General features: G+C 34.4%; 2 pseudogenes; both read left to right on the forward strand.

The window, feature by feature from the left end:
- LOC103675806 overlaps window positions 1-7,024 on the forward strand; it is a 34,579-nt pseudogene extending 27,555 nt beyond the window's left edge.
- Window positions 7,025-7,885: 861 nt separating this feature from the next.
- On the forward strand, window positions 7,886-8,999 carry LOC103675805 (annotated as a pseudogene).
- The last annotated feature ends 3,752 nt before the right edge of the window (window positions 9,000-12,751 follow it).

The raw sequence follows: 12,751 nt of genomic DNA on the forward strand, positions 1-12,751 counted from the left end.
AAGCATAGGCTGACACTCAGGTACATAATTCTCCAACTATTATTTTTATCATAGAAGCAAAATAGAGTTAGAATAATATACAATATTGAACAGAAGGAGAGCCAATTTTGTATTACTTCATTCTCTTCCCTGACATTTTTAATTTGAGTCAATTATAACTTCATAGGAAGTTTCCAGGAACTGTATTCCCTGGCTTAAAATCAGTACTCCAAAGAAACTCTTTCTTTTTAAAAAATTCTTACCATTAAAGAGCAATTTTGTATGATTGGTATCAACATGTTTTTTTCCACATCTACAAAGCAACTACTGTCAACCTTTCAACATTTACTGAAAATAACCCTTCATCAGAGCTCCCAGATTCATACACAATACTATTTCACCATTAAGTTTGAAGACTTGATTCCTGTGCCCATGCAACTCTGAAATTTCCTACTATTTTCCAACCTTTTAGTGATTTAGAAGAAAGTGAAGAAAGGAGAGTAGCAACTAAAAAGTCACACTCAGAATGAACACTTTTCTTTCTTTTTATTTTAAGAGGTGAGGAGAATGCCACATTTAAAAAAAAAAAAGTGAGAAGCATCTCTCCTTTGCTTCATATAGATAGCAGAGAACCCATAGATTCTCCAACAAAAGCATTTTATAAGATTTCCAGGAAAAAAAATATTGCTGGAATGATTTTAAAATGATCTTAAGAAAATGAAACTGTGCAAGTATGCGTAGATTTTCCTTCCCAGCTCTGTCTAGAATATTGCTCTTTGGGATATATAAGAATGTATTTGAAGATGACCTCATCTTTACTTTATGGTATATACTTTGCAATTGCCCAACAAAATTTGAACTCAGGCTTGATGAACCCTATTAAAATATGGCAGTAGGGTTGCAAACATGTTAAATTGTGTAGAAAATAATTGAGAAAATCACGTTTAAAAAATAATATTGAGAATAGGAGAGAAAAGTATATATAACACACAAGTCTCAAAATTTAAGTATTTAAAATTAAAAAGTCTTCATATATAAAAGTTCTACACAAGAAAAAGTTTATCCAAGTCTTTCATCATTATTCACTAGACTCTCTTAATAAAGTAAACTAAGATACTCTAAACTTATTTTCTAGAAATGGGGATTAATGTAGTACATTTATTCTAGGGATTTTTTAAATTAAATAGCTCTACTTAGTGGTAAAATCATATGAGAAATCAGAGATTTGAATTTGAGATGTTAAAGTCATATACTTCTTTGTTTCTTTAGAAATTAATTTCTTAGATTGCAAAGATAAGAGTTTAGAATTATCAGGTAGTATCCCTGTTATATTATCTGTTTTAAGAGGTAAGATACCCATGATAACTTCATAGTAGGCCCACCTTTTGCCCCGATCCATCTACTGCCTCTATTCTAAATCTAAAGAGAATGATTTCTTTTTTGTGGTCTAATGAGATCCTTATTTTGTCCTATTTCTATTGTTCCGATGCAGTTAACTGGCATTATGGTATACAAAGAGTGTACTGATTTGAAAAATACTTTTTTAAAAGATATATAACACAAGGGACATTATGCAAACATTCGTAAGTTAACTGTAAAGTATATTGTTAGAACCTACAATCCTTCCTTAAGTCAAGCCTGCCTCCTTCCTGAGAAGTGAGGTTTCTTTAACCAAGTTCTATTTTTTATTGGTCTTTCTTCTTCTGGATGATGCACAGCATTTATTTGATTCCCTTGGAAGAATCCATTATGTTTGCAATTAAGCACAACATCAAGTAAACATTTACCACATCAAGTATCTAACTTTCTCTAAAATTACGTGGTTTTCTCATAAAAATGTTCATAAAATTTCCTCAGGACTCCCCAGACATTTTATCTTATCATTACTCAACTTAATTTTTATTTTAAAATTGGTTTAAATATCTTCTCCCTCCTCAAGTGTCTGTTCCTTAGATTCATCATATAGGATTGTATACAAGATCTCTAAATATATAAAAGAGTAACTTTTTGGCAAGACAGAACATGGAAAATATAATTTCCATTTTGTTCCATTCCAAGATGTGGTTTCATCATATGCTATTACATTAAAAAATACACAGTATAATAATTTAATTCTTAAAATGTGTGTATTTCAGATTGGTAAACCGATTCACACCCTTTTTCACATTCAGAAATGGTTTATAGGAAAGACACTTACTTTGTGCATGCTGTATATTTCATGACCAAAACTTTATCATATACATTTAAGACACACACCCAGAGCTTTATACTCCAACAAATTTGCACCAAAAAATAGAAACACTTGATGCTAATTAACTATGTAAAGAGGATTAAAGTGCTAAGAAATAACCTTTGCCTTAATCAGTGGTAAATTTATTTAAAATGTTAAGAAAATGGAAGGAGGACGATAAAATCATTTTTGCTAAAAGGGGTATTAAGAAAAAGGTTTTGATTCTCTAAATTCTATGGGAAATACGCTTACTGGTGGTCATTTAATTATTGGAGAGGAAGCTGTGAAAATGGCCCCCAGCGGGAGTGCAGATTTATCATTATCATTATGCATATAGAATAGAAAATTTAGCCTAGGCTTTTAAGATATATTCCTGCATTGAGGGAAAAAAAAAATTCCTAGTAAGCTGTGTGAGCCTGGTTTAGATGGCTCTGGCATGTGGTCAAAAGCGAGTAGAAACATTACTCATTGCAAGCACTGGGAACATTTTGTCCAGGGGAGAAGGAGGCAAACAGCTGAAGATATTGCCCCGTCAAAGGAAATTTCTTGAGTATTTTATGAGTGATAAAAATCACATTGGATAATTCCCCATACTTATTTTTGAGAAATCCAAAAGATTCATCGGTAAACACTCTTCCACAGAAACCTTACATTGCCACAGGGCATGTCACACTGACATATTGTTTCCGTGGAAGCCAGCAGCATAGACGGAGCCGCTACAGAAGCAGCAAGTATTCTAATGTAACCGTAGTCCATCTGGACTTACGAGATAGTTTTAAGTTTCATTCAGCTTCTATTAGTGTTATGACAACCATCCCAGTCTGTTTTCAGAAGCTTGTCTGTCCAGTTGCCCATGAATTTTATCAGGGGAAAAGTGCTGACAGTGTTCAAAATTACCAAAGGATATTATTAGGGAGAAGATTGTGGATACCAAAAGTGAAAATTTTCTACCATGCCTGTCGAGCTAAACTTCATTATCTTCTTCCAGTGAAATGCAGTGTGCTCCACAATACATCGTACCTCATTTACACATATTTATGTATTTTTCAAAATTATTCTTACTGTTCTTAGGATAGTCACACCCCCCAAACCCCCCACAATTATTAAGTTCGCCATACTTTCCCCATAATCTATGATTTTGACCATGAGTTTGATCAACACCAAAATCCTTACACCTGACAATATCTCATGATCTAAGCATCACAAAAATATTTCTGCACCATCAAAAAGAAATAGTGGTTTTGTCTTAATGGCTAAGCAATAGTTTAGAATTTATTCTTTAATATAGGTTCAATAACTGAGTTTGATTTTTAAAAAATTATTGAATATTATTGGCCCACTTTCTTCACATTTAAAATCAGAGAAAATTTTATTATGGTTAAATGACTTTAACTGGTGTTGAACTGGGTTAAAAGTAAAGAAAAATATTCTGGGAAGATGGTACATAACTTGTTCTCAAAGAGAAAATTTCCACGGCCATGGAAAGTAATAGCATCATTCTCCGACAGTATTGCCCTACTTAATTTTTTTAACAATAATAACAAAACTGGTGCTCTGAGTTTGACATATTTTGAAATAATTTAACAAAATTTTCTAAGGTTTAATACTTAGTCCTTAGACTGTAAAGATGTAATAAATGCAAATTTAAAATTTTTACAGTTTGAAAATCATGCAGAAGTATCAAGCCATTTCTTGAATAGGAAAAAAATCATTTCAGTATGAAAAAGGCAATACTATGATTTAGGGCTAAACTTGGATTATCAGGATAGGAAACATAATGACATCAGTAATATTACTGCCTAAATTGTAAAACAAGAGGAAACACTGCAATGTTATAACATTCTAGCGGCGTTATATAAAATGCTGGTACTCGTTTGTGATATTTTAGTAGATATTCTAATATTCTGTTATTGAATTGCCTTAATAGCATCACAGTCTGTGTCCTATTACTGACTTCCACGAACAGCATGAGACAATGGGGTTTTGGTAATGCAGTTGTAGAACAAAGTGGTTTATCATATAAATTGGTATCCGTAGGAGTAAATAATTCTGATGAGATTTACCTCATTTATTTTAAGAAATAGAAAAGTATCAGTAGATTTCACAAAGCATAATTAAAATCCTAATTGAAAATGCCACGTGCTACATGTGTACTGTCTGTCATCTCACTTTTTTAGAGTTCTGCCAGTAGTTTAAATACATCTTGCAAGGACACTATACTAGCGAGACATTTCCTTTGTGATCTTTACACCTAGCAGTGTAGATCAGATGTGTGATAATTCGCCTCCTTGTATTATAAAAATAATTGTAAGTGAATATAGAATTAGTTTGTTGTGAAAATTGATAACGGCATTAGCAAAAAAAGTTGACAGAGAGATTAGAGTACATAATTAAGCTCTTCTACGTGGTTTTATAGGTAGAATTACTCTACCTATTAACTCTTTCTTTCTGGCACTATCCACCTTGTTAATCTTAACAATATACACACTCGTTTCTGATTGAATTAATGCAACTTCACATGAACAAGAGATTCGCTGAAACAGTCAATCATGTTTATTGTCATATTTGTTTCTATACATCTCTGTCAGAAAAAAATAAAGAAAATAAATCTAAGCTGTAATGTTTTTAGTCAGAGAAACTGAAACCAGTTAAAATTGGTAAAGTATATAAAATTACTCATACTTAATAAGAAATCGTACTACTGCTAGTCCCTTTTTATGACTGTGTTCAATAATGTGACTTTAGATTCTACATGTTATAATAACAGAGCATTGCAATTTTATGTCAGAATTATAAATCAAGGGGAAATGTTTTGCCTGTACCACACAAAGAAAAACAGATTTGTTTGGCTTGTAAAAGATCCTCCTCAGTTTGCTACCCACTAAATATGTGATACTTTATTAGAAATGCCATCAAAAGAGAGGGAGCAGAAAGTTATCAGTCCAATAACTAAGAGATGTTTTGTCGTTATTTACAACTGTTATATTAATCAGAACATTATACGTTACAAAATGTGTATTCATTTTTCAGGTTTACAATAAAGAATAGGAAAAAAACTGCACAGAATATAAAGTATGGAAGTGCTCACAAGGATCAGCTGTGGCCTTATCATGTTTTCCACACCATAGGTTTGTTTATTTGTTTTATTTTGTTTTCACAACAAGCTATGAAATGGTCATACATTTGTATTCCCTAGGCTGATGCTAACACACACCTTTTTCCCCCTAAAAATTTCCTCACAGAAAATAATATGTTTTTTATTAGACCAGTTGTGGTCTAATATACAAATATATATATTTGCAATTTATAAATGAACCTTTGATATGTATTGAGTATGAACCTAACATAAACCATATTACCAGTTGTTAGTATTCTAACATTCTGATACATTACTAAAAATACAGTAAATACAACAGTAAATCTTAATGTGTTATCTTCAAAATGTTTCATTTTTGCATTTGAATTCGTTCTCAGAGGGCTTATTTGAAAGCAAGTGTTAAAGCCCACTGGGAGGATGGCCGTTATCTTCAGCTGCTCCCCATTCCTTCCCGCACCCACTGAAAAAGCTGGGATGGAGGAAATGAGCTAAATCTGATACAGCCCAGCTGAGGCCGAACCTTCCTTTGCCAAGTCTATTGGAGAACAACAGCAAAGATTTTCTTTTCTTTAAACGTAGGGACTTAAGACAACTTTGAAAGGCTAATAAATGATTAGGTAAAATGGGTTATTTTGGGTAAACATGAAAGAAAATGTACCCAAATGACTCATCATAGTTGATATTTGAATAAATAACATATTCAAGACATTTTTATTAAAATCTTGTCATGTATCTCGTTTTAAGATCGGATGAAAGATACCTCCAAGCCTCTTGAAGGATTAATTTTTACTTTTTTAGTGAATAATCTTACACTTCTACATTTACATAATTTTCAAAATAAAACACATTAAATATACAGCGCACCGTTTTTTTACTTTATGAGTCAAAATATTTCTTTAAGATGTGGTGATCAGTCTCATTCAAACTAAGAGAATCGGAGCTCTTTTTTGTGGTGCCTCGGAGGTGATCGGGTGCTTCAAGGGTGAAGCTGAGCGTCTTTTTCCCAGTTACTGGCTGCCGGAAACTCACTGAAGTGTATGATGAAGGCAAACTTTGCACCTTTTATGAGAAGTGTGTGGCCAGAGAAGTTACTGCTGATGTTCCAGGTGAAGATGGGTGGGTTATTTGGTTAGAATCAGTGGCAGGAATGACAGACAAGGCTTCCCTATGAAGTAGGGTGTCCCGATCCATGGCTGTCCGCCGGCTCCTGGGCAAGGGTCATTCCTGTTAACAGATCAAGGGCTGGAGAAGAAAACACAAATGTGTTTGGGTTTGCATTGTGGATGCCAATCTGAGCGTTCTGAACTTGGTCAGTGTAAAAAAAGAGAATTATGTTTCTAAACCTAGTAATACTCCTGTGATTCCTCTCCTGGGGCCCAAAAGAGCTAGCAAAGTTCAAAAGCTTTTCAATCTCTCTGAAGAAGATAATAATCATCACTGTGTTGTAAGAAAGCCCATAAACAAAGGTAAGAAACCTAGGACCAAAGTCCCCAAGATTCAAATCCTCGTTACTCCACGTGTCTTGCAACAAGTGTGGGCATGTTACTCTGAAGAAACAGCGTAGAAAGAAACATAAGCAAGAGGCAGCAGAATATGCTAAACTTTTGGCCAAGAGAATGAAGAAGGCCAAAGAAAAATGCCAGGAACAGATTGCCAAGAGACAGAGGTTGCCGTCTCCGGGAGTTTCTACCTTTAAGTCTGAATCCACTCAAAAATGAGACTGTCTAAGAATAACAAATAAGATAAGGTATCAAAAAATAAAATAAGGTAAAATAAGACAAATGGAAATTAATGTTCCTTATCAGAAAGATGTCCCCAGAACCTGTGAATATATTTAGTTTTATGACAAAGGGGAAGGATGATTGAAGACAGAATTAAAGTTGCTACTCAGCTGACCTTAAGAAGGGCAGATTACCCAAGACAATCCAGATGAACCTCATTTAAGTGCAAGCGTACCTATAAGTAGGAGAGGGAGGCAAAAGCGTGAGTTGAAAGAAGATGTGACTAAGGAAGGAAAGCGTAGTGAGGTGTAGCGTTGCTATTACTAGGGATGGGGGAAGGCTGCTGTGAATGTGGGTATCATCTAGAAACTAGAAAGGGCAAGGAAACATATTATGCCGTGAGGACCCCAAAAGGAGTGCCGTGCTGCTGACACCTTGGCTTTCTTTTGGTTGAGTGAGACCCGGGTTGGATTTCTGAACTACAAAACTGTAAGTTGGATACATTTTTGTTTTTTGAAGCTACTACGCGTATGGAGATTTGTCAAAGTATCAATAGGTAACTAGTGAAATATATTTTTTGTATCATGGAAAAAATGAATAAAACATTGTAAATCTGCATGTATATTTATTGCATAATGTGAATTGACAAAAACCTTAGTTGAGTCAGTGTGACAATACGGTTGACAATTTAAAATATGCCCTTGGTCTCTATAATTCCGTTTCTGGGAGTTTATCCTAAAGTTACTTTTACATATACAGAAAATGATACATGCACAAAAATACTGATTTTGAGAAATGTTTTCAACTTAAAATATTTGAAATAAGTGAATACAAATCAGGAGATACAGCTTTACGAGCATGGGTGCTGGTGTGAGCGCATTGCTTTTATAGACTCTGTAACAGCTATCCCTTCAGAGAAAGATACATTGGCACAGGGAGGCAGATGAAGGTTAATTAGTTTCAAAAGTACAAATTTTTGAAAAATTGTGTGTTGTACCACGTGTACAAACAACTTCTTAGAAATGGGTTTAAAATTCATATACTGAATTTCAGGGCTAATGGGTGGTAATTTTTTTTAAAGGCTACAGGTGTGTGGGTGACAGAAACATAAGTATAGTTGGTTTTCCAACTGTAGCCCACTTTTTGTCGAGGATAAAGTTAGGTTTTGCTGACCTATTCTTACATTTTACTTAGATCGTGAGAGAGAAATTGTAACAGTTTTCTTTGTCGCAAGATTAGCGAAAAAAACATGAGAAACAGAGTAAACAGATACTGCAAAACAGCTGATGATTATCTTGTTTGGAACATACAGAAGTCATTGGCACTCTGATTGCCCTTCTAATGGGCCAGTCTCCAGGTGTATCAGCATAACAAATACTGAATACAAACGTCCCATCCTAGGAAGGGCTTGTGCTGAAGGTGAATTGTAATTTTTCACTTAGGAGTTCCAAATGAGATGACTGTATGGGTAGATAGATCTCTTCCAATGGTGCTGTAGGTATGGTAGGAAAAATCATCTATTTACACCTGCTGTTTTTAAAGGTAGAAGGGAGGAATGGAAACTCTCCCGATGAAACAGTTATGCTGTCCACACAGCCACATTAGACTACTCTGGCATTTCGCCCACTGAAGAAGGTTTTAATAAAGAACCTCAGATAATGCCTAACGTCAGCAATGGGAAGAATACTTACCAGGTTGAAAATTTGAAACAGCCAATTTAATCTTGGTTCCAGATTCCCCACAAAAATATTGTGGTGGATGGCTGTATGGATCTCCTAGGAAGTGCCTGTGGGTCCTGTGTTGCAGAACAGCTCTAAGGGTCCTAGACCTGTGGCCGTACACAGGATGGACTGGTACCAGTGGGCCGGACAGATTGGTAATACGTAGTAGCTTGGCACTTGGTGGGGTAGATCTTGGAGGAACAGCTTTGTTTTCCCTAAAATGAAAATGAATCTAATGTCGAGAGACCCAAGAAAAAGAAAAAAAAAAAAAATCACAATAAGGACTAGGGTGCACAATAGTGAATTATCTCCTAAAGATCATGAATATGTTCTTAGCTATACTTTGAATTTTTATTTAATTTTACATGAAATTTTATGTAATACTGATGCATGTACCCAGTAAGTTAATAGAATGAAGATACTGACCTGTATTAAGATTCCATGAATTTGGGGGGCACCTGTGTGGTTTAGTTGGTTAAGCATCTGACTCTTGATTTTGGCTCAGGTCATGATCTTAAGGTCATGGGGTTGAACCCCATGTTGGGCTCTGCACTCAGTGGGGAGTCTGAGATTCTCTGTCCCTCTCTCAAATAAATAAATAAATAATCCATGATTTATGAAAAGTTGCCAGTTTAAATTTAGTATTTTGTCTTAATTTTTTTAAAAGGTGCAATATAGAATGAAGTGCTTCAAAATGCATAAACATCTCTTTACACTCCAATTAGTAAGGATTGAGATTCATGAATATAAATCTACTATGTTAAAGTACTCTTAGAGCTTTTGAAATTCTTGGCATATGATTACAAATGCTGTGATTTAACTACTGCTCTGAAAAAAGATGACAAACAATCTATATAAAATTTTACTTATTATATATGAACTTATCTAGAAGCCCAATTCTGGTAAAATTTAGCTCTTAAAAATTAAAGGAGAAGTTTGTTGAAGCGCTGAAATTTTTCACATAAAGAGCTACATTTACGAAAGCTGACCCCCTTCCTAGTCTATGCAGCCTCTATGCTTTCAGAGAAAGCAATTTTAAGTGTGTCACAAGGTCAGCTGTGGACTATGAAGTAGTAAATCCACATTTTTGCCAGTTTAGTTTCATTGCAGGATTATGTACTTTCATTGGAGAGAAGGAGATGAAAAGGAGAAACAGGATCTGCTCAGCTTTCGTCCTGATAAAGGGAAATTAGTTCCATCAGCATATGTAAATACCCATTTCCTGCCACTAGACCTAACAAAATCTTAGAGCCAAAGGAAGCCTAAATGTCAATTTGTATAAGCTTGTCTTTGCATTATGGGCTGGATACCGTCCTCCTCAGTGGTTTACTCAAAAACAACCAACTACAGACAAAACTGGGACTTGAATGTATGTTTCTTTATTCCCTAACAGACTAAGCATCTCATACTTGTCTCTTACATCAGTTTGCTTGAGGGACTGTCACTGTCCTATTACACCTTTCTGATTGTCTACCAACTGCAGAACCTCAGATATGAAGAAAGGGCTTCTGACCTAGGTCCTCACTCAGTTTTCTTTGGGGAAATTTAACTCACTGTAAAATTATGTGTTGACTTACTGGAATAGTATCCAGTTAGAACTTAATCATGTTAAGGTAATATGCTGAAGAAACTTCTGAGTACAGCTATTGAAATTGCTATCCTTTCACACTAGTACTAAAATAACTAAGTTTTATCATAGGTTACCCAAAAACATGAGACCTCTAAGAATTTAACTTTGGGGGTCAAGAAATAGTTGTTAGAAATCAGTTTAAAGGAAAATCACAAAATCTGGAGGTGGGGTGGTTGTTTAGGGCAGTACTGTGATAGATGAGGGGTGAGCAGATGAACAGATGGAAAATAAATGAATGAAAAGATGACTGAGTTGTTGGAACACATTTCACTTTTAACCTCAAATCAGGAATACAATCCCAGGAACTTTTATCATGAACTAAATATTATTCTTGTGTAATAATAAAGAATAAAATCCAGAGACTGACTCCACAAATCACAACCGCCTAGAATCTTTTAAGTAACGTTAAAATTTTGATCAGGACAGACAACATTAACAATTGGACTGCCTATGGAACCTTCTGAAACAGACCTCAGTTTGCCTGCTGAAGAAGGTCTCTGTCTTTTAGAGACAAGGCAAAATCCCCTTGTAACAAAGCATGTACTCTCTCTGCTGAGAACAAAGGCAAGACAAAATGCAGAATCAGTGGAGAAAGGAATGGTAACATAAGGAATTACAGGAATTTGCTTTTGTCATATGTAAGTGAATATATGTATACATGCTTTGAAGGGCGCTCAAAGAAAACTAACACACCTTTGGTTCTCACTTGTGGTGTTTTTTTGGTTTTGCGATTCTTTTACTAATTCCTGGTCTCAACTTGGAAGCACAGAGTCAGATGCTACCCTAGTAACTTTCTGGTTTGGCAAGCACAAAGGTAATCTAGAATCAATCCATTTAATAAAAAACAAATAGATGTAAAGCATTTTGCTCAATGTGGAGTATGGAAGTCCATGAGTTTGGGGGCAGAAATTCATAATTTAGTCTATTAGGTATTATCTGCCCATCCAAACCATAACCATAGCCTTTGAAATGACGCAGAAGAAATTCTCGTCAACTTTTCCGGAAGAAATAAACCAGTGTGATAAAGGCCTAAATGTTTGAATGTAAATACAACTGCAACATAAATATACGGTACTCAAGTCATTACAACATAGATGCTTGTAAAGTCTCAACTTAGTATGTTTAATATTGCCCACATCTAATCCGCTGGTTACCTTGTACACCAATCCGATTTCTCCACTACTTTCCACTTGAAGGAAATGTCTGTATTACTCTTAAAATAATCTCTTTTATTTTTTTTTAATCATTTCTGTTTTTTTGACCTAAGTATACATACCCCAGGACTACAGGACAGTTTGTATGTTTGTAAACTTTGAATAAGGAATTGCACAGCATGTATTATTTTGCGTCTAGCTTCTTTCACTGAAAATTATATTTACATTTTTGAAATGTGTTTAACACATAGTTTCAAAACTTCCCTTAGTGCATGGCATTCCATTATAAGAATATACACAATATTTCTGTTGGCCACTTGGGTTGTTTCAAAGTTTTGGTTAATACAAATGCTACTACAGCAATAGTTTAGCCGGTTGCTCTACTCCTTGCCAGCACTGAGTATCATCAGACTTTGGAATTTTAGCATTCTTAACAGATGTGAAGCTATGTTTCACTTTTAAATGAATGAAGATTTCCATAATTACCAAGGGGGATATGTTTATTTGGACATTTTACTATAATATTATCTGACTGTTACTGCATCAAGCATTACAGGTACAAGCATTGTATCAGATCTGTTGGTTGCAAATATCTTCTCCCATTCCAAGGGTTATATTTTTACTCAACTAGTCTTACTTGGTAGTGAATAGATTTTCTTAATTTGAATATTGTCACATTTCTTCTTTATTCTTACAGCTTGTGCTTTCGATAGCCTGTTTTACAAGCTCTTTCTATTCCAAGTTCGTGAACATAATCTTATCTACTAACCTCTAGAAGTTTGATAGGTACTTTGTATTATAAATTCAGCTCTGTGTTTTATTTGGGTTTTTCTAAGTTACATTTAGTGAATACATATTTCCAGTGTACAATTTGAGTTTTATACATAAAAGACAACTTTATAAAGACAACTTTATTTTAAAATTTATATGGAAACTTAAACATATGTCTCTAAATAACCTATTAAACAAATTGTTTTCCCAAGAGAGAGCATGGTATCTCTCTTTATTGATTTGCCCTTTAAAAAATTCTCTTAGCAGTGTCTTATAGATTTTAGGGATTAGGTTGTCCATATTGTCTAACAAATTTACTACATACTACATCATATTTACTGATACTATTTTAAATCATTTTCTAATTTTCAGTTTTTAAGTTATGAACACGTAAAATGGAATTAGCAATTCTAACTTATTTTATCCTGTAACATTGTTAAATCCATTA

This window comes from Ursus maritimus, unplaced genomic scaffold (assembly GCF_017311325.1).
Source record: "Ursus maritimus isolate PB19 unplaced genomic scaffold, ASM1731132v1 scaffold_5, whole genome shotgun sequence".
Taxonomy (NCBI): domain Eukaryota; kingdom Metazoa; phylum Chordata; class Mammalia; order Carnivora; family Ursidae; genus Ursus; species Ursus maritimus.